This window comes from Leucopleurus acutus (assembly GCF_964270905.1).
Source record: "Leucopleurus acutus genome assembly, chromosome: 3".
NCBI lineage: Eukaryota > Metazoa > Chordata > Mammalia > Artiodactyla > Delphinidae > Leucopleurus > Leucopleurus acutus.
In genome coordinates, this window is record NC_139145.1 from 44,775,663 (window position 1) to 44,798,162 (window position 22,500).

Below are 22,500 nucleotides of genomic sequence, written 5' to 3' on the forward strand. Positions count from 1 at the left end.
ATCCAAGTATCGTGAGCCAAGCCAAAAAATCCTCATTTTGTCTTTAGTGGGACTTCGGTTTCTGTCATTTGCAACAGGAGTTCAGACTAAAAGGAAACATTATTGTCAATGGAACAATGCATTTTGTTCAGAAAAGGAACACTACTCGCACTCCTTTTTCTTTACTGAACATTTCCTAAGTAGTGTTGTTTTGGGAAAAAGAGAGAAAATGTGATCACATATTCCAAACAGACACTGTCATCAATGACAAATACTGCTTTCACATCCCCAAGGTAACATTAGCTAACTCCCTAAAGGCCAGTCCAAGCACACAAATGGAAAAACATAAGGTAAGCACTAAGTAAATGGAAGCTAGCAGCAGTCATAGCAATATCTGGAACACACAGTTTGTTTATACTGAAAAAGGCTTACTTTACAGCTCTACTGATCTACAGCTGTATCGATCTTCCAGTGGAACTTATCTTGCTATTTATAGATAAATATACTAAAGACTACTAGGATATTTTAAAGGGACGGGTGAAGAAGTTGGTGTGAATTATCCTCATGCATGTGTGTGCACTTTTATCACATATGTACGTATACACATGCATAAATAATAAAATATATTGGTTTATGAGTGTTAAAATTTACATTCATAGTGTCATAGCATATTCTTCTGAGACTTCCCCTTTTTGGCCTGAATTTATGTTTTTAAAAAATATGTCCATATAGATATCTATAGATAGATACATATAAACATATCATTCATTTTAAGATTTCTTTAGTATTTTATTGTGTGAATAAATCACAATTTATCCGTTTCTCTATAATGGCTTGTTAGGTGGTTTCCACTCATCAATCATTCATTATCACAGAGAGTATTACTATGAATTACCCAATATTATACAGATGTCTTAGGCAAACATGTGAGAATTTCCCTGAGGCATATAGCCAGAAGTGGATATAGGGGTCATGAGATGTATATAACTTCAAATACACTAGGTCAAGATAAACTGGTCTCCAAAGTGGATAGACCCATTTATATATACTGTCAACAACAATTTAAATACCTTAAATATTACTGAGAAAAATAGAATCCTATATTAATAAACAAAAAGTAAATTGATGTGACAAATCTGACAATGGTGAAAGAACTAGGAAAGAAACTAACTTTAAAACTAATATGTCTAGCTTGACCCACTTCAGCCTCCTCTCCTATTAATAGCTGATGTTTGTATATATCTTTATAATTTTCAAAACACGTTTAATAGAATATTTTGTAGGTACTGAACAGAAGGAGTCAAAGTAAAGCATGAAAAACACGAATGAAAAATGGATTCTTACATCTGATTTTACAGCCAGGACCAGTACTGTCCCACAAAATCACTGGCCAAAATTCTAATTGGTCTCTTCCAGCTGCAGCCCAAGTAGTCCTTCGAAAATCCAGTTGGATCATGACTCTCCCCTACTTCAAACAATGCAGTAACTATGCACAAAAATCCAAAACCTTTTTTTTTTTAACATCTTTATTGCAGTATAATTGCTTAAAAATGTATGTTAATTTCTGCTTTATAACAAAATGAATCAGCTATAAATATACATATATCCCCATATCTCCTCCCTCTTACATCTCCCTCCCACCTTCCCTACCCCACCCCCAAAGGTGGTCACAAAGCACCAAGCTGATCTCCCTGTGCTATGTGCCTGCTTCCCACTAGCTATCTATTTTACATTTGATAGTGTATATATGTCCATGCCACTCTCTCACTTCGTCCCAGCTTACTCTTCCCCCTCCCCAGGTCCTCAAGTCCATTCTCTACATCTGCGTCCTTATACCTGTCCTGCCCTTAGGTTATTCAAAACGATTTTTTTTAGAGTCCATATATATGTGTTAACATACGGTATTTGTTTTTCTCTTTCTGACTTACTTCACTCTATATGACAACTCTAGGTCCATCTACCTCACTACAAATAACTCAATTTCGTTTCTTTTTATGGCTGAGTAATATTCCATTGTATAAATGTGCCACATGTTCTTTATCCATTCATCTGTCGAGCGACACATAGGTTGCTTCCATGTCCTGGCTATTGTAAATAGAGCTGCAGTGAACATAGTGGAACATGACTCTTTTTGAATTATGGTTTTCTCACAGTATATGCCCACTAGTGGGATTGCTGGGTTGTATGGTAGTTCAATTTTTAGATTTTGAAGGAACCTCCATACTGTTCTCCATAATAGCTCTATCAATTTGCATTACTACCAACAGTGCAAGAGGGTTCCTTTTTATCCACACCCTCTCGAGCATTTACTGTTTGCAGATTTTTTCATAATGGCCATTCTGACTGGTGTGAGGTGATACCTCATTGGAGTTGTGATTTGCATTTCTCGAATGATTAGCGATGTTGAGCATCCTTTCATGCGTTTGTTGGCAACCTGTTTATCTTCTTTTGAGAAATACCTATTTAGGTCTTCTGCCCATTTTTGGATTAGGGTATTTGTTTTTTTGATATAAGGCTGAATGAGTGGCTTGCATATTTTTGAGATTAATCCTTTGTAATTTGCTTCATTTGCAAATATTTTCTCCCATTCTGAGGGCTGTCTTTTCATCTTGTTTATGTTTTCCTTTTCTATGCAAAAGCTTTTGACTTTCATTAGGTCCCATTTGTTTATTTTTGTTTTTATTTCCATTTCTCTAGGAGATGGGGGAAAAAGGATCTTGCAGTGATTGATGTCATAGACTGTTCTGCCTATGTTTTCCTCTAAGAGTTTTATAGTGTCTGGCCTTACACTTAGGTATTTAACCCATTCTCAGTTTATTTTTGTGTATGGTGTTAGGGAGTGTTCTAAGTTCATTCTTTTACATGTAGCTGTCCAGTTTTCCCAGCACCAGTTACTGAAGAGGCTGTCTTTTCTGCATTGTATATCCTTGCCTCCTTTATCAAAATAAGGTGACAATATGTGTGTGGGTTTATCTCTGGGCTTTCTATCCTGTTCCACTGATCTTTCTGTTTTTGTGCCAGTACCATACTGTCTTGATTACTGTAGCTTTGTAGTATAGTCTAAAGTCCAGTAGCCTGAATCCTCCAGCCCCATTTTTCTTTCTCAAGATTGCTTTGGCTATTCAGTGTCTTTTGTGTTTCCATACAAATTGTGAAATTTTTTGTTCTAGTTCTCTGAAAACTGCCATTGGTAGTTTGATAGGGATTGCATGGAATCTGTAGATTGCTTTGGGTAGTACAGCCATTTTCACATGTTGATTCTTCCAATCCAAGAACATGGTATATCTCTCCATCTGTTTGTATCATCTTTAAGTTCTTTCATCAGTGTCTTATAGTTTTCTGCGTGCAGGTCTTTTATGTCCTTTCGTAGGTTTATTCGTAGGTATTCTATTCTTTTTGTTGCAATGGTAAATGGGAGTGTTTCCCTAATTTGTCTCTCAGATTTTTCATCATTAGTGTTTAGGAATGCAAGAGATTTCTGTGCATTAATTTTGTATCCTGCTACTTTATCAAAATCATTGATTAGCTCTACCAGTTTTCTAGTAACATCTTTAGGATTCTCTATGCATAGTATCATGTCAGCTGCAAACAGTGATAGCTTTACTTCTTCTTTTCTGATTTGGGTTCCTTTTATTTCTTTTACTTTTCTGACTGCTATGGCTAAAACTTCCAAAACTATGTGGAATAACAGTGTGAGAGAGTGGACAACCTTGTCTTGTTTCTGATCTTAGAGGACAATGGTTTCAGTTTTTCAACACTGAGAATGATGTTGGCTGTGGGGGTACTCATATATGGCCTTTATAATGTTGAGGTAAGTTCCCTCTATGCCTCCTTTCTGGAGGGTTTTTCTCATAAATCGGTGTTGAATTTTGTTGAAAGGTTTCTCTGCATCTCTTGAGATGATCATATGGTTTTTATCCTTCAATTTGTTAACATGGTTTATCACCTTGATTGATTTGCGTATATTGAAGAATCCTTGCATTCCTAGGATAAACCCCACTTGATCATGGTGTATGATCCTTTTAATGTGCTGTTGGATTCTGTTTGCTAGCATTTTGTTGAGGATTTTTGCATCTATATTCATCAGTGATATTGTCCTGTAGTTTTCTTTCTTTGTGACAGGAATCTTTGTCTGGTTTTGGAACCAGGGTGATGGTGGCCTCATAAAGTAAGTTGGGGAGTGTTCCTCCCTCTGCTATATTTTGGAAGAGTGTGAGAAGGATAGGTTTTAGCTCTTCTCTAAATATTTGATAGAATTCGCCCATGAAGCCATCTTGATCCTGGGCTTTTGTTTGTTGGAAGACTTTTAATCACAGTCTCAGCTTCAGTGCTTGTGATTGGTCAGTTTATATTTTCTATTTCTTCCTGATTCAGGCTTGAAAGCTTGTGCTTTTCTAAGAATTTGTCCATTTCTTCTAGGTTGTCCATTTCATTGGTATACAGTTGCTTTTAGTAATCTCTCATGATCCTTTGTATTTCTGCAGTGTCAGTTGTTACATCTCCTTTTCCATTTCTAATTCTATTGATTTGAGTCTTCTCCCTTTTTTCTTGATGTGTCTGGCTAATGGTTTTTCAATTTTGTTTATCTTCTCAAAGAACCAGCTTTTAGTTTTACTGATCTTTGCTATTATTTCCCTTATTTCTTTTTCATTTATTTCTGATCTGATCTTTATGATTTCTTTCCTTCTGCTAACTCGGGGTTTTTTTTGTTGTTGTTCTTTCTTTAATTGCTTTACGTGTAAGGTTGGGTTGTTTGAGATGTTTCTTGTTTCTTGAAGTAGGATTGTATTGCTATAAACTTCCCTTTTAGAACTGCTTTTGCTGCATTAGGTTTTCGGTCATCGTGTTTTCATTGTCATTTGATTCTGGGAATTTTTTGATTTCCTCTTTGTTTTCTTCAGTGATCTCTTGGTTATTTAGTAGTATATTGTTTAGCTTCCATGTGTTTGTAATATTTACAGGTTTTTTTCTGTAATTGATATCGAGTCTCATAGAGTTGTGGTCAGAGAGATACTTGATACAATTTCAATTTTCTTAAATTTACCAAGGCTTGATTTGTGACCCAAGATATGATCTATCCTGAAGAATGTTCCATGAGCACTTGAGAAGAAAGTGTGTTTTGTTGTTTTTGGATGGAATGTCCTATAAATATCAATTAAGTCCATCTTGTTTAATGTATCATTTAAAGCTTGTGTTTCCTTATTTATTTTCATTTTGGATGATCTGTGCATTGGTGAAAGTGGGGTGTTAAAGTCCCCTACTATGATTGTGTTATTGTCAATTTCCCCTTTTATGGCTGTTAGCATTTACCTTATGTACTGAGGTGCTCTTATGTTGGGTGCATAAATATTTACAATGTTTTATTTTCTTCTTCGATTGATCCCTTGATCATTTGTAGTGTCCTTCTTTGTCTCTTGTAATAGTCTTTATTTTAAAGTCTATTTTGTCTGATATGAGAATTGTTCCTCCTTTCTTTTGATTTCCATTTGCATGGAATATATTTTTCCATCCCCTCACTTTCTGTCTGTATGTGTCCCTAGGTCTGAAGTGGGTCTCTTGTAGACAGCATATATACCAGTCATGTTTTTGTATCCATTCAGACAATGTGTGTCTTTTAGATGGAGCATTTAATCCATTTACATGTAAGGTAATTATCTATATGTATGCTCCTATTACCATTTTCTTAATTGTTTTGGGTTTGTTATTATAGGTCTTTTCCTTCTCTTGTGTTTCCTGCCTAGAGAAGTTCCTTTAGCATTTGTTGTAAAGCTGGTTTGGTGGTGGTGAATTCTCTTAGCTTTTGGTTGTCTGTAAAGGTTTTAAATTCTCTGTCAAATATGAATCAGAACATTGATGGGTAGAGTTATCTTGGTTGTAGATTTTACCCTTTCATCACTTTAAATATGTCCTGCTACTCCCTTCTGGCTTGCAGAGTTTCTGCTGAAAGATCAGCTGTTAACCTTATGGGGATTCCCTTGTGTGTTATTTGTTGTTTTTCCCTTGCTGCTTTTAATATTTTTTCTTTGTATTTAATTTTTGATAGTTTGATTTATATGTGTCATGGCATGTTTCTCCTTGGATTTATCCTGTATGGGATTCTCCGTGCTTCCAGGACTTGACTATTTCCTTTCCCCTATTAGGGAAGTTTTCAACTATAATCTCTTCAAATATTTTCTCAGTCACTTTCTTTTTCTCTTCTTCTTCTGGGACCCCGATAATTCGAATGTTGGTGTGTTTAATGTTGTCCCAGAGGTCTCTGAGACTGTCCTCAATTATTTTCATTCTTTTTTCTTTACTCTGCTCTGCGGTAGTTATTTCCACTATTTGATCTTCCAGGTCACCTATCCATTCTTCTGCCTCAGTTATTCTGCTATTGATTCCTTCTAGAGAATTTTTAATTTCATTTTTTCTGTTGCTCATCATTGTTTGTTTGCTCTTTAGCTCCTCTAGTTCCTTGTTAAACGTTTCTTGTATTTTCTCCATTCTATTTCTAAGTTTTTGGATCATCTTTACTATCATTACTCTGAATTCTTTTTCAGTTAGGCCACCTATTTCCTATTCATTTGTTTGGTCTGGTGGGTTTTTACATTGCTCCTTCTTCTGCTGTGTGTTGTGTCTTTCTCTGTCTTCTCATTTTGCTTAACTTACGGTGTTTGGTGTCTCCTTTTCTCAGGCTGCAGGTTCGTAGTTCCTGCTGTTTTTGGTGTCTGCCCCCAGTGGCTAACGTTGGTTCAGTGGCTTGTGTAGGCTTCCTGGTGGAGGGGACTAGTGCCTGTGTTCTGGTGCATGAGGCTGGATCTTATCTTTCTGGTGGGCAGGACTGCATCTTGTGGCGTGTTTTCAGGTGTCTGTGACCTTATTATGATTTTAGGCAGTCTCTCTGCTAATGGGTGGGGTTGGGTTCCTGTCTTGCTAGTTGTTTGGCATAGGGCGTCCAGCACTGTAGCTTGCTGGTCATTGAGTGGAGCTGGGTCTTAGCTTTGAGATGGAGATCTCTGGGCGAGCTTTCGCCATTTGACATTACGTGGATCGTGATGTCTTTGGTGGACCAATGTCCTGAAGTTGGCTCTCCCACCTCAGAGGCACAGGCCTGACACCCAGCCGGAGCACCAAGACCCTGTCAGCCACATGGCTCAGAAGAAAAGGGAGCAGAAAAGAAAGGAAGAAAGAAACAAATAAAATCCAGTAAACTTATTAAAAAATAAAAAAAATATTAAAAATAAAAAGTAATAAAAAAAAGAAAGAAGAGAGCAACCAAACCAAAAAACAAATCCACCAATGATAACAAGCACTAAAAACTATACTAAAAAAAGAAAAGAAAAGAAGAAAAACGGACAGACTGCACCCTAGGACAAATGGTAATAACAAAACTATAAAATGGTAATAGCAAAATCACACAGAGTCCACGATCTCAATTTTGGGATGATTCGTTGTCTATTCAGGTATTCCAGAGATGCAGGTACAGCAAGTTGATTGTGGAGATTTAATCCTCTGTTCCTGAGGCTGCTGGGAGAGATTTCCCTTTCGCTTCTTTGTTCGCACAGCTCCTGGGGATCAGCTTTGGATTTGGCCCCGCCTCTGCGTGTGAGTCACCTGATGGTGTCTCTTCTTTGCTCAGACAGGAGGGGGTTAAAGTTGCAGCTGATGAGGGGGCTCTGGCTCACTCAGGCCGGGGGGAGGGAGGAGTACAGAATGGGGGGCGAGGCTGCGGCGGCAGAGGCCGGCGTGATGTTTTAACAGCCTGAGGCGCGCCGTGTGTTCTCCCAGGGAAGTTGTCCCTGGGAGACAACTGGCGGTGGCGGGCTGCACAGGCTCCCGGGAGGGACGGTGTGGATAATGACCTGTGCTTGCACACAGGCTTCTTGATGGCTGCAACAGCAGCCCTAGCATCTCATGCCCATCTCTGGTGTCCACGCTGATAGCTGCGGCTCGCGCCCGCCTCTGGAGCTCATTTAGGTGGTGCTCTGAATTCTCTCTCCTCGTGCACCCCAAAACAATGGTCTCTTGCCTCTTAGGCAGTTCCAGACTTTTTCCCAGACCCTCCCAGCTAGCTGTGGTGCTCTACCCCCTTCAGGCTGTGTTCACGCTGCCAACCCCAGTCCTCGCCCTGGGATCTGACCTCCGAAGCCAGAGTCAGCTCCCAGCCCCCACCCATTCTGGCGGGTGAGCAGACACGCCTCTCAGGCTGATGAGTGCTGGTCGGCACCGATCCTCTGTGTGGGAATCTCTCCGCTTTGCCCTCTGCACCCCTATTGCTCCACTCTCCTCCATGGCTTCAAAGCTTCCCCGCTGCCACCCCCTGTCTCTGTCAGTGAATGGGCTTCCTAGTGTGTGGAAACTTTTCCTCCTTCACAGCTCCCTCCCAGAGTTGCAGGTCCCGTCCCTATGCTTTTGTCTCTGTTTTTTTTTTTTTTTCTTTTGCTCTACCCAGGTAGGTGGGGAGTTCCTTGCCTTTTGGGAAGTCTGAGGTCTTCTGCCAGCGTTCAGTAGGTGTTCTGTAGGAGTTGTTCCACATGTAGATGTATTTCTGATGTATCTGTGGGGAGGAAGGTGATCTCCGCCATCTTGAAGGTCTCCCCCTAAACCTTTTAATGTTATTAATACGGTCAGCCCACCATGCTTACCAAGCATCATCTCTTGCCCTGACCCTGATACCCTCCATGCTCCAACATTATTCAACAGCTTTTAGTTCTGCCCTCCCTTTTACTACCCTGGATCTTCAGAGATGCCCAGAAATCTCTCCCTGTCCACTTCCAACTCCCCTACTCTTCCACTTTCTCTTGCCTAATTCCTATTCCTTTTTTTTAATTGAACTATAGTTGATTTATTATATTATTTAGTTTCAGGTATGCAGCACAGTGATTCAATATTTTTACAATTTCTACACCATTAAAAGTTATTATAAGACAATGGCTATAATTCCCTGTGCTATACAATACATCCCTGTTTGCTTATCTATTTTGTACATAATACTCTGAATCTCTTTAACCCATACCGCTAATGTGCACCTCCCTACTTCCCTCTCTCCATTGTTAACAACCAGTTTCTTTTCTATATCTGTGAGTCTATTTCTGTTCTGTCACATAAATTTATTTGTATTATTTTTTAGATTCCACAAAGAGTGATATCATACAGCATTGGTCCTTCTCTGACTTATTTCACTAAGCATAATATTCTCAAAGTCCATACACGTTGCTGCCAATGACAGAAACTCATTCTTTTTTATGGCTGAGTAATATTCCATTGCATATATAGATACACCACATCTTCTTTATCCACTCATCTGTTGATAGACATTCAGGTTGCCTCCAAATCTTGGCTATTGTAAATAGTTCTGCTATGAACATTGGGGTGCTTATATCTTTTCGAATTAGTGTTTTTGTTTTTTCCAGATATATACCCAGGAGTAGAATTGCTGGGTCATGTGGTAATTCTATTTCTAGTTTTTTGTGGAACCTCCATAGTGTTTTCCACAGTGGCTGCACCAACTTATGTTCCCACTAACAGTGTAGGAGGGTTCTCTTTCCTCTATATCTTCGCTAACATTTGTTATTTGTAGACTTTTTATGATGGCCATTCTGACAGGTATGAGGTGATAGCTCATTGTGGTTCTGATTTGAATTTCTCTAATAATTAGTGATTTTTTCAGGTGTCTGTTAGCCACCTGTATGATTTCTTTGAAAAATGCCTATTCTGGTTCTCTGTCCATTCTTTGACTGGGCTGTTTCATTTTCTGATATTGAGTTGTATGAGCTGTTTACATATTTTGGATATGATTCCCTTGTCAGTCACATCATTTGCAAATATTTTCTCTCATTCCAGAGGTTTTTTTTGTTTTGTCAGTGGTTTCCTTTGCTGTGCAAAAGTTTAGAAGTTTAATTAGGTCTCATTTGTTTATTTTTGCTTTTATTTCTTTTGCCTTAGGGGACTGATCCAAAAAATATTGCTGTGATTTATGTCAAAGAGTGTTCTGCCTATGTTCTCTTCTAGGAGTTTTATGGTTTCTGGTATTACATTTAGGTCTTTAATCCCTTTTGAATTTATTTTTGAATATGGTGTGAGGTCATGTTCTAATTTCATTATTTTACATATAGCTGTTCAATTCTCCCAGCACAACTTTTTCAAGAGACTGTCTCTCCTCCATTCTTGCCTCCTTTGTCATAGATTAATTGGCCGTAAGTTTGTGGGTTTATTTCTGGCCTCTCTATTCTCTTCCATGATCTATCTGTCTCTTTTTGTACCAGAACCATGCTGCTTTGACTACTGTAGCTTTGTAGAATAGTCTGAAGTCTGGAAGGGTGAATCCTTTTTCCTCAAAATTTCTTTGATAATTCAGGATCCTTCGTGGTTCCATCTGAATTTTAGGATTGTTTTTTCTAGCTCTATGAAAAATGTCATGGGTATTTTGATAGAGATTGCCTAAAATCTGTAGTTTTCTTTGGGTAGTATGACCATTTTGACAATATTAATTCTTCCAATCCAAGAGCACAGACAGCTTTCCATTTCTTTGCAACATCTTCAATTCTCTTCATCAGTGGTTTAGAGTTTTCAGAGTATAGGTCTCTTAACTCCTTGGTTAAGTTTATTCCTAGGTATTTTATTCTTTTTAATGTGATTTTAAATGGAATTATTTCTCTTTCTGATAGTTCTTTATTAATGTACAGAAAAGCAACAGATTTCTGTATATTAATCTTGTATCCTGCAACTTTGCTGAATTCATTTATTAGTTCTAATAGTTTTGGGCTGGAGGGTTTTCTATATAAAGTATAATGTCACCTGCAAATAGTGACAGTTTTACTTCTTTCCTTCCAATTTGAATGCTTTTTATTACTTTTTCCTTGTCTGACTGCTGTCATTAGGACTTCCAATACTATGTTAAACAGAAATTGTGAGAGTGGGCATCCTTCTTTTGTTCTTGAATTTAGAGGAAAGGCGTTCAGCTTTTCACCACTGAGTATAGTGTTAGCTGTGGGTCTGTCAGAAATCAGCCGAATTCCTATTCCTTTTGAGGGAACAGCTTAAATGTGACTCCCTCCAGGAAACCTACCGCAACTCCAAAGCCCTTGGGGGGAGGTATCAAAGGCTCCCAGAGCACCCTGTGCTTCTGCAAGCATGGCACCCTCTATGGCACACCGCCTTGTCTTTATTTCCCCACAATGAACTATGAGTCTTTCTGGAGTAGGGACCAAGGCTGGCGTACCTACTACATGGGCTCATACTCATGATCAGCAATTATCTCAATGATCTAAAGTGTGTAATAGCATAAGCCTGGAGCCACAGATAGGACGTCATGAGGAGGAAAGACCAAAAGATGATGCTGCATCAATTCTTTCTGTTTTGCGTTCTACTATTCTTGTTTCTTCTATAATATGTGTGTGTGTGTGTGTGTGTGTGTATGACTGTCGATTATTCCTGTAGGTTTTTTACTAACACACATTATACTCAAAACAATTCATACTCTTCCACACAGGGGACAGAAGGCTTTACCCTAGCTTTTCTGGAATTTAAGGTCCAGAGAGAGATGTCGGATGTTGCTGCAGTGCTATTTTCAGCATGAATTAATTGTAGAATGAACAAGTGTTATTATTTGTTATTATTATTAATCTGGGAAAATGAATTTGTCTTATTCTAGGTTGCTTAGTATTTCATCATCTTCCATTAGTTCTCAATGTAACAAATTCAGAATACTTGCAGTGACTATGCTTTCAGAATCTGTAGGAAAAAATATTTTCTAGATCCTAACTTTTAAGAATATAGGAATTCTGTACTAGGCCAAATCAGTCACCAAGAAGCCAGATTATCTGTCCCCCAGAGGTCACTGGAATTAAGAGTATGACTCTACTTCTACTTAAGAGCTCAATATGACTCATCTATGAATTCATGTAAACCGTCCTTCAGCTTATTTATATTTTAAGTCTGTATCACACCGAACTTTAAAAAGTCCTTTAAATTCTGTTGAAATTTCTTTCAGTTGTCCCTCTTTGCCTCGTCGAGCTTTAATCGGATGAGGAGTGGTACATTAAATTTCCTACCAAGGGCATTCACAGTTATGGGGTTTCTTTCCATACATACAGGAACTTACATAGAAGATGTACCTATACTGTATCATTTACTCTTCAAAATGTCTCAAACAGATGTTAATTTCCCAATCTCCAGATGACAGAACTGAAGCTGGGGGAAGTAACAAGGTCTCTCCCTTTCCCTCTCTCCTTCTCACTCTCTCCCTCTTTGTCTCTCTCTTTCTCTCTACTCATTCTACCTCTGGGATGAATCTTCTGATTTTAGACAATTCTTACTTGCATGGAGTTACTTCCCTGTGCAACATTTTTCTAAAAAGGGAGACTTACAGTCTTATTCTAGCCCTTAAAACATTTAGAGGAAAGATCCTCTTCTGTATAGGAGCTCTTGCCGTGTAAGAGGTCCATACTCATTACTCTGACGCAGCTGCTAAAACGACTGCTAATAATGAAGTAGCCTCTGCTTGTTCAACTCACCTTCTCCTTCAATGAGTTTTACAAGTGATTTTCAAACTTTTGCTGGCTGCAAAACTCTTTGTAAGATAAAATCTTTTATTTTCGAAATCCAAATACATATTAAGGAGGAAAAATCTGTGGCTCTGATTGAAATGAATGTAGAGAACCTGGGGTTATTCTCTTAGAACCCCTACCTCTGCAACTACTCAACCCCTCCTCTCTATGGGACCTCCATTTCAAGTAACCCATAAGGAATTTCTGGGCTTCATGGTATGCAGGTATAAACCACTAACTATATTCTCTCTTAGTCTTTCTTCATCTAGGATGATGTGCTGGACTAACCTGAATGCTCAAATAGACTGAGGAATATGAAGATTTAGAATACCTAACTGAAAATTCTTGTTAGTTTATAATTTGGTTTATAAAAATATGAACATAGGCAGACTAAGAATCTCACCAAAGAGCAACTTCCTCCCATGTCCTTTCATCTGAGGGTTAGATGGAAATAACCAAAGAACCTGAGATAAGAAGACTCATAGGACTCCATGACCTATTAATCAGGAAGGTCTCCAACAAAACTGAAGCAAGAAGGTATTTACCTTTTGAGAGTTTCCAAAAACTTAAGAAACTAATGATTCTTCATTTTTAGGAAACCTGGTTTCTCTGAGTCTCAGTTTCCTCATCTCTATCAAAATTAAGCTGGATGTTGTCCAGGGCCATTTCTATGCCTAACAGTTAATCAGTCAGTGAACTGAAAGTTTTACTTTACCTCTCAAGGATATGAATATACAATAAAAGTTAAACTCATTCCATGATTTTATTTTAAATATACAGTCAGGAAGATAAGCCAGCATAGTGAAGCTTAATACTCAGACTACTAAACTGCGCTGAAGAATGACCAAGTCAGAAGTGTGATAATCACAGGTGCTTTTACAAGTCTGTGAGACATTTTGACAGGTCAAACTGATTATATCATATAGTATTATCTTGCTCTGAGTCATTTGGTGACTTTAATCCCCTTCAAATGAGAGGTCAAAAATAAATCTACATATTCCAAAGTGTCTTGTGAACACAAAAATCTGAGAATCATTGTTATAAATCAATGTTAATAAGTAAACCATTCATACTGAACTGTGTATTTCTAGAAATCATGTTTTCACCTTTGCACCTCATGGAACTACATTCCACCTCCCATGATTATGGAATGCCTCCTCATTTGAGGTGGTACCGCTCTCATCAATTCAAATGCCACTGCACCTCATTTCCCAGAGAGCAGCAACACAAGTAATTCCCAACAACCATTGCAAAGGCACCAGATGGAATTTCAAAGGATAAATAAGTCCATTTATACTGCAGCAGGGGATTTCAAAATTTCCTTTCAAATAGAGCCAATTAAAATACAGGAACTCTGACAGGAGTTCCACTACAGAAGAAGAAAAAATAATGCACTATCCATGTCACTATTTTAATTGGCTCCAGAAAGAGAGAATTTTCTAACCATTTGAAATCAAATCCTGCCAGAATGCATAAAATTTACTCAGATATGTAGACAACACAATATGACTCTGAATGCCACAGAGCTTCCCAGGCATCTTTTCAAAAAGTGACAGTGTCAAGTTGTTCAGGGAAAGAACTGAGCGTCATGAAATGAGCTAATCTTCCATGCTGTGATCAGATGGAGAAAGAGGGAATCCAGAATTTGTCTACATCAATGCTGTACAGATGTTTAAAAGGGGATATAATGACCCAAATCTACTAAGAGATTTTCTATGTTTACATTTGTGCCTAAATTCCTGCAAGTCTAAGAGTAGAATTTTTTCCAGCAAATTAATGTGTGTCCTTTAGGAATCCTTAGAAATTGCCCAAAAGAATATGAATAACCAGTTCACAAAAGGGAAAACCTGAGTGTCCACTAAATGTGAGAAAATACTCAGATTTACCCTTAATCAGAAGAATTCAAATAGAAATAATGACATAATATCCTTTCTTATCTACCATAAAGGCAAATATGTTTTAAAAATCACATCATACCAAGTGGTGGCAAGGATGTGAGAGGACAAGCACCGATGAGGGGAATTGGAAGAGCTATTCCAAAAACCTGGCCGTTTTTATGTAAATTAGGTATGAATATCCGTTATGGCCTAGAAGTCTCATATTTGATATTCTGCCCCATAGAATCTCTCACATCAGTTCCTAACAGGCTTATAAGGGGACATGCACAAGGATATTCAACCAAGACAGTGGACTCCCCTGGCAGCACAGTGGTTAAGAATCTGCCTGCCAATGCAGGGGACACGGGTTCTAGCCCTGGTCTGGGAAGATTCCACATGCTGAGGAGCAACTAAGCCCATGTGCCACAACTACTGAACCAGCCCTCTAGAGCCTGTGAGCCATAACTACTGAGCCTGTGTGCCACAACTACTAAAGCCCACGCAGCTAGAGCCCGTACTCTGCAACAATGACAAGTCACCACAATGAGAAGCCCGTGCACCACAACGAAGAGTAGGCCCTGCTTACAACTAGAGAAAGCCCGTGCACAGCAACGAAGACACAACGCAGCCAAAAATAAATAAAATCTTAAAAAAAAAAACAAAACACAAAGACAGTATTTCTGCGACAGTGGTGATTTAGAGACAACCTAGATGCCTATAAGTAAGAAAGTGGATCATTTAAAATGTGGGATATGTATTACGGAGTACAATTCAGAAACAACACATTAGGTTTATAACAAAAACATGGACAGATCTAAAAAACAGCGTGGATCAAAAGGAAAAAACAAGATAAATAATAGCACATTGTTTTATGTAAATTAAAACTCCATACCCTCCAAACTAGTCATATATATTTTATAAGAATTCATGTAGATGTAAGGACACATGGCACGCATTTTAGAGAGAGTGTCTTCAGGAAGAGTGGAATGAGCCTGGGGTTTGGAAGTAAAAAGGAAATAATGAACTAAAACAAGAGGCAGGAATTTCTGGGACAAATAATGGAAACGCGCTATGTGTTGAGGTGTGTGATAAGCTCACATTTCTGCAACCAAGACTCAAAAGTAGTAAACAGAAAACAAAATAACAATTCATCTTCTCCCACTAAGGACTGTTTCACTTAAACATAATCTTACCTTCTTATAAAATACCATATTCAACCATAAGAGTAAATATTAAATAAAAGAGTTGAGCAAAAGATCAAATGTTTATTGAGTAACTTTTAGCTAAGCGTAAGTCACCACTAGGAAGGCACCAAAAAACTAAACAACCAGCCAACTGCCAGGTACTCAATGTTTACCAAACACCAGGCAGGACACTGCTAAATGTAAGAAAGACTAAAATATGGAATAACTGCTCAAGTTTTGCTGTTTTGGTTTTATCAGGCAGGAATAAGGTCTTAGAAACATATATGGAGATTATAAAATTACGAGAGTATACATACATGCCTGAGGAGATCAGAGAATCTTATTCTAGCAAAGCCTACAATACAACTTTTCCAAAAAAAATTCATTTTAAGAGCTCTTCTTGGGCTTCCCTGGTGGCGCAGTGGTTGAGAGTCCGCCTGCCAATGCAGGGGACACGGGCTCGTGCCCCAGTCCGGGAAGATCCCACACGCCGTGGAGCGGCTGGGCCCGTCAGCCATGGCTGCTGAGCCTGCGCGTCCGGAGCCTGTGCTCCGCAACAGGAGAGGCCACAACAGTGAGGGGCTCACGTACCACAAAAAAAAAAATAAGAGCTCTTCTTTTGTAACTGCCTTCAAAGTCACTGGCACTTTATTTTTTAAAATTCTCTATAGTAGTAAAACATATTTGAAAGATGTGGTTCACTTTTAAATGATTACCGCTGAAGTCATAAATTAACTTCCATTAGTGTAACTCTAAAGAATTACAGAGTTTATAGAGTATGTTCACAAACTCTAGCTCTTCTGGCAATGTGTTTCAGAATCATCTGAGTAAAAAAAAAAGACCAGCTAAGGATACCTGTTAGAGACTTTGTCATAAATAGTGAAAGTGATTTTATTAATATACCATAAAATGAAACTATTGGCAAAACCAAAACTCTTCCAAATGCATTTTAAACAATGGCTGCAACAGCCTAAAAATAAATGTATAGCCTTATAACCTCTTAAGGTAACAAGATTAGACACTTAGACTCTGGCATTTTTGTCTTAAAAATACATTTCATTATATTTTAAATGCTGTGAGTGTCCACACAACTGCTATCCATAATAGCACTGCTATGTAGAGCAAAAAGTGGCAAAGTCAGAAGCCCTGGGTTTTATTCTCTTTTCTTCCAATTACAGTCAGTTCTACTATAATACGTGTTTTGAAAAGGCAGATGTGTTGTGATGCACTGATAATATTAGGAAACAATTTGAATATATCTCAAATTTGGCATTTGTATATGCATGATTTTGTCCATCAAAAACACTACAGTAGGTGGACACAGAATCTGCATCCAGGGGAGCCTAGCCATGCAGGAAGGTACAAAACAGACACATCTCAAACGTCTACCAGGAACCAGTTCACTGTGTGCACTATCCTACAGTGCTGTGGTTTGCTATTCTTACACTTAAGAGCTTGGTTACATGAAAAAACACTCTTTCAGCATCCTATTTATATTGAAGTATCCAGATTCAAAAATGCCAGGAAGCGCATGCAAAAGGAAAGTTTTAAGTCTTGAGGAAAAGCTTGAAATAAGCATTTTGAAAGAAACAAGAAATCATGTTGTGGAGAGGGATCCAAGCTGGTGGTGGAAGAAAACTCTGAACTCACCTACTCCCATGAACACATCAAGTCTACACCTGCATGTAGAGCAATTCCTCCTGAAGAACTGAAGGCTGACTGAACAGCTCCTGCACATAAAAGGGCCACATAGAAATGGAGAGGCAAGACAAAGGCACAGTATCCAAAGGAACCCCACCGCCCCCATGAGGTGACTTGTAATAGGGAGGGCTATAACTGATGGGACCAAGTGCAGACTCCCTGGCCTTGAGACACAGCAAAAAATATATCAGTTTAAAGGGCACACAGACTACACGGGAAGGAAATCTATATACTAACTTTGAGTATCTGCCAAATGGGCTAGGAACTGCTGGAAGTCTCTCTGGAACCAGAGGCACCAGCAAAAATGTAGTGCTTTCAGAATGCACTCAAAATTAAGCGACAATCAACTTGAGATAGAATGCTACATACATAGATTGTTACATATGAACCTCATGGTAACCAAAAACCTATAAAGATACACAAAACATAAAAAGAACAGAATATAAGCATAACACTACAGAAAGTCATCAAATCACAAGGGAAGAGAACAAGAAAAGAACAGAGAAGAATTACAAAAACAACCAGAAAAAAACTAACAAAATGTCAACAAGTACATAACTATCAATAATTACTTTATGTGTAAAGGGATTAAATGCTCCAATCAAAACACATAGGGTGGCTGAACGGATTAAAAAAAAACCAACAACAACAAGACCCATATATATATGCTGCCCAGAAGAAACTCACTTAAGATCTAAAGACATATACAGAATGAAGTGAAGAGATGGAAAAAGATATCCCATGCAAATAAAAACAAAAAGAAAGCTGAGATAGTGATAATTATATCAGGCAAAATAGACATTAAAACAAAGACTCTAACAAGAGACAAAAAAGGGCATTACATAATGATAAAGGGATCACACCAACATACAGATAATGTAACACTTGAAAATACCTGTGCACCCAACATAAGAACAACTAAATACATAAAGGAAATTAAAAGTAATAAAGGGAGAAAAAGATAGCAATATAATAATAGTAGAGAACTTTAATGCCCCACTTACATCAATGAATGTATCATCCAGAAAGAAAATCCGTAAGGAAACACAAGCCTTAAAGGACACATTAGTCCAGAGGAACTTAACAGATATATACAGAACACTGTATCTAAAATCACCAGAATAAACATTCTTTTCAAGTGCACATGGAGCATTCTCCAGGATAGATCACGTTAGGCCACAAAACAAGATGCATAAATTTAAGAAGGCCAGAAATCATATCAAGCATCTTTTTCTACCACAAAAGTATGAAACTAGAAATCAATTACAAGAAGAAACTGGAAAAAAACACAAATACATGGAGACTAAACATACTACTACTAAACAATCAATGGGTCAATAAAGAAATCAATGGGGATATAAAAAATACTTTAAAACAGATGAAAATAGAAACAAAATTTTCCAAAATCTATGGTACACAGCAAAAGCAGTTTTAAGAGGAAAGTTCATAATGATACAGACATACCTCAAGAAGCAAGAAAAACTGCAGATAAAAAATCTAAATTTACATTGAAAGGAAATAGGAAAAAGAAGAACAAGCAAGCCCAAAGTTAGTAGAAGGAAGGAAATAATAAAAATCAGAGAGGAAATAAAGGAAACAGAGACTAAAAAGAAATAATAGAAAAGATCAATCGAACTAAGAACTGGTTCTTTGAAAAACAAATGAAATCCACAAATCTTTAGCCAAACTTATCATGCAAAAAAGAGAGAGGACCAAAATAAAATCAGAAATAAAAGAGGAGTTTACAAACAACACCACAGAAATACAAAGAATCATAAAAGAATACTATGAACAATTATATGCCAACAAATTAGGCAACCTAGAAGAAATGGATAAATTCCTAGAAACGTATAATCTTCCAAGACTGAATCATAAAGAAACAGAAAACCTGAATGGACAGATGTCTTCACAGTTGAATTCTAAGAAATATTTAAAGAAGAGTTAATACCTATCCTTCTCAGATTCTTCCAAAAAATGAAAGAGGAGGGTACACTTCCAAACTTATTTTACTAGGCCAACATCACCCTGATACCAAACCCAGAGACATCACAGAAAAAAAAATTTACAGGCTAATATCCCTGATGAACATAGATTCAAAAATTCTCAACAAAATATGTGCAAACCAATTTTAACAATACATTAAAAGGATCATACACTATGATCAAGTGGGCTTCATTCCAGAGATGCAAGGATGGTTTAACATCCACAAGTCAATCAACTTATTAACAATCAACCATATTAACAATATGAAGGATTAAAAAAAATATAACCATCTGAACAGATACAGAAAAAGCATCTGACAAAATTCAACATCCATTTAAAACGAAAACTTTCAACAAAGTGGTTATAGAGGGAACATACCTCAACATAATAAAGGTCATATATGACAAACCCATAGATAACATCATACTCAACTTTCAGTTTTTTTCTAAGATCACGAACAAACAAGGATGCCCACTCTTGCCATTTTCTTCAACATAGTACTAGAAGTCCTAGCCACAGAAAATAGGCAAGAAAAAGAAAAGACATCCTAATTGAAAAGAAAGAAGCAAAATTGTCACTATTTGTAGATGACATGATATTACATATAGAAAACTCTAAAGACTCCACCATAAAACTATGAGAACTAGTAAATGAATTCAGTAAAGTTGCACAATACAAAATTAATATACAGAAATATGTTCCATTTCTATACACTAATAACTATAAGAAAAAGCAATGAAGAAAACAATCCCATTTACAATTGTATAAAAAGAATAAAATACCTAGGAAAAATTTAACCAGGGAAATGAAAGACCTGTATTCTGAAAACTATAAGACATGGAGAAAATAAACTGAAGACAACACAAATAAGTGGAAAGATACACCATGCTCATGGATTGGAAGAATCAATATTATTAAAATGTCCATACTACCCAAAGCAATCTACAGATTGAATACGATCCTTATCAAAACACCAGTGGCATTTCCCACAGACTAGAACAAATAATCCTATGAAACCACAAAAGACTCTGAATAGCCAAAACATAAAAGAAAAACAAAGCTAGAGGTATCATGATCCCAGACTTGAAACTATACTACAAAGCTACAGTAATCAAAATAGTATGGTACTGACATAAAACAGACACACAGATCAATGGAACAGAACAGAGAGCCCAGAAATAAACCCATGTTCACATGGTCAACTAACGTACGACAAAGGAAGCAAGAATGTGCAATGGGAATAAGCCACTTCAATAAATGGTACTGGCAAATAGGACAGCTATGTGCAAAAAAACAAAACCTGGACCCCTTTCTTACACTATCTATAAAAATAAACTCAAAATGGATTAAAGACTTAAATTTAAGACCTAAAACCATAAAGCTCCTAGAAGAAAGCATAGGCAGTAATCTCTTCCACATTGGTCTTAGCTATATATTTTTTGGATTTGTCTCCTCAGGCAAGGGAAACAAAAGTAAAAATAAACAAACAGTGCTACACCAAACTAAAAAGACTAGACTGTGAAGGAAACCACAAACAAAACAAAAAGGCAACCTACTGAATAGGAGAAGATATTTGCAAATGTTATATCCAATAAGGGGTTGATATCCAAAATATATAAAATATTCATATAATTCAATATTGAAAAAAAATCAACCCTGTTAAAAAATGGGGAGAGGACCTGAACAGACATTATTTCAAAGAAGACATACAGATGGCCAAGAGGCACATAAAAGATGTTCACTATCACTAATCATCAGGGAAATTAAAATCAAAATCACAAAGAGGTATCACTGTACACCTGTAAGGATGGCTATTATCATAAAGACAAGAAACAACAAGTGCTGGTGAGGATGTAGAGAAAAGGGAACCCTTGTGCACTGCTGGTGAGAATGTAAATTAGTGTAGCCACTAGGGAAAACAGTACGGAGCTTCCTCAAAAAACTAAAAATAGAACCACCATATGATCTAGCAATTCCACTTCTCGGTGTTTATTAGAAGAAAACTGAAACACTAAATAGAAAAGATATATGCAGCATTACTCACAATAGCCAAGATATGGAAGCAACCTAAATATCTACTGATAGATGGATGGAAAAAGGTGTGATATGTATATATAATAATGGAATATGACTCAGCCATAAAAAAGAATGAAATCTTGCCATTTGTGGTAACAATGGATGGACCTGGAGCGTATTATGCTAAGTGAAATAAGTCAGAGAAAAACAAATACCATATGATTTCATTTATATGTGGAATCTAAAATTCAAAACAAACAAACAAAGCAAAACAAAACAGAAACAGACTCAAAAACAGAGAGGACAAACTGGTGATTGCCAGAGGGGAGAAGAGTGGGGAGACGGACGAAATAGGTGAAGGTTTTTAAGAAGTACAAACTTAGAGCTATAAAATAAATAAGTCAAGGAGCATATAGTGTACAGAATAAGGAATACAGTCAATAATATTTTAACAGTTTTGTATGGTGACAGATAGCAACTAGACTTATTGAGTCAATCATTTCTCAATGTGTAATAATATCAAATCATTATGCTGTACACCTGAAACTAATAAAAGGACATGTTGCTCTCCGGAGCCACAGGCATATAGAAATCAACATTGCAGACCATCAGAGACAATGTAAGAAAATTAAAGAACTATCTACATCTGAAACAACTTTAAGTACTGTGAATTCAAAAAAAAAACAGTCTAAAGAAACAGAAGAAACAAAAAGATTATTATGCAAACAGCAAAAAAGAAAAATCAGAAATATTTCTCATGATCAAAGAGAAGGCATCATCTATAGAAGAAGAACTTAAGCAGAAGTTGCCAAATCCTACATGAGAGGCTCCTGTTAGCCCTAGTAGTGGTAGGTCTGGCAGTTTCAAACATTGCTGTAAATTTCCAAAGCCTTAAGCTCTTGGGTGAAGCCAGCAATGTGAATGAGAAAGCTATAAAAGAATTTCTAGCAGTGCTATCAAAAGTAATCGAAGAAGAAGGCTATACGTGGATCACATTTTCAACTTATGAAATAAGTATCAATTATAAATGCATGTTTCAAAGGATTTTCAAAGATAAAAACATGCTCCAGAATTCAAGACTATGAAAGATAGCAAATTTTATAACCCTCCTTCTACCATTTCACAATAAGTCACAAGTAAAACCAAATAGGGCCAAACTGAGTCCTCCTAAGGAACTGTTTGCTATAGCTATTAGGAAAGAATTGTCCTTATTTCTCCTGGGTCTCTAACAGT